Source organism: Penaeus monodon, chromosome 15 (assembly GCF_015228065.2).
Source record: "Penaeus monodon isolate SGIC_2016 chromosome 15, NSTDA_Pmon_1, whole genome shotgun sequence".
Classification (NCBI taxonomy): Eukaryota; Metazoa; Arthropoda; class Malacostraca; order Decapoda; family Penaeidae; genus Penaeus; species Penaeus monodon.
In genome coordinates this window covers 43,715,025-43,716,632 of record NC_051400.1, presented here as the reverse complement: position 1 = coordinate 43,716,632, position 1,608 = coordinate 43,715,025, and positions in this window count along the sequence as shown.

Sequence of the window (1,608 nt, the reverse complement as noted above, 5' to 3'; positions counted from 1 at the left end):
GAGACTTATATTTACCAGAGATTTACCCGTTTTTTTTTACAGTTAATATATTGGTTAATGCCTACAGTGTCAACTGTCCCCTTAGAACGAGGAATTCTTTTAGGTAATTTCAATTTTTATATTATGTGTACTGAGTATCCAGACCCACGATTATGTACCTATATTGAGCGACTTAAGCATTGCGATGAGTGCTTCAAACCCACCTCATAATACGAGAAAAATTAACATTTACACTGCATACATACAGCAACAGTTGGCAGGCCGGTGAACCGAGTCTTGAAATTTATTGCGATGACGACTTTACCAAGATGACAGCTGTGGCTTGTTCAGAATTTGCGTAGCTCCCCCAGAGTTTAGTTCACCAAGTCGTTGTCCAATCTACGTGAATCGACCTCCTCACCCTTCCTTTAGACCCGATGGAAATTGGGTTTCTCTGGGCAGTATACTTTGCAATGCCTTTATGTATTTTTCAGCACACGAAAGTTGATATGATTCAACGGAATTGGAAATTTTCATGAGGGAGTGAAAGGGCTACGCTATAGAGGAGGGAGGAGTGTATGTCCGGATATTTCGTTAGGGTTATTGAAAATGTTTCATTTGACTTTTATTATTAATGTTTTTGGCGTCATCTGTTATTGATCATTGGTCAACTATGATACTTATTTTGATTTATATGAACCCAGTTATTAATTTCATTATAGGAAAACAATATACTCTATTTTTTCTTCCAATCTCTGGTATATTGACGTCGGTAGAGAGGGTGATGCTACCACTAGAATATGCGCACTGTAGGATCTGGGTGATATTCTACGGCCAGTCTAAATATTTATGCAAGGAAGATTACACTGGCCTCGTGAAAACTCCATCCAGTCCACCAGAACGGACTGCAGCTGCTCCAAGGCCTTCCCTGCCTGCAGACTATTGGACTGACGGTTTCAGAGTTTATAGTTGTTTCCCAACTGTATGTGCATATATGTATATGCCTTTCTTTTTTGCCTTTCTCTCTCTTTCTTATATCAGCTTTTCAAAATACGGACACCTTTTATCTACACTGTTCCAGAATGTTCTCGACGTTTAGAAGTCAATATTTTTTAGATTTTCATACTATCAATTTCGTCCATTTTCTCCAGATATATGTTTTTCGAAAGAATGCCTCAGAATTGAATTCGTCATAGATTCAACATTTTTGCTGTATTCTCAACTCTTGAAGAGAAAATGATATTTCAAACAAAATCTATCCTATTACATCTCGGTTTCAAAATTGTTTAGAAATGAATATATTATCTGTTTACTTCGCATAGTCTAGCAAAATTGTTCTCTTCAAAGAAAATATTTACAAGGTGAGTAGATTACATCAATAAATTGCTCTTACTTCCAAACTACCACGAAGGTCAGTAGCAAAGGGTACTTGCAATATTCAGCAGGAAGTCGAATTCTTTAGGCTTTCAAAGCAGCTCGTTCTAAATAGCCGCTGGTCGAACGTATTTAATTAAAACGTTTGCAACGTGGTCAACAAGGGCCCCTGGATTTTTTTTTTTCGTTTATCATTGTTGTCATGAGTGTTATGTTTTTATATTGATTCGGTCATAAGTGCGTAAATGTCAAAAA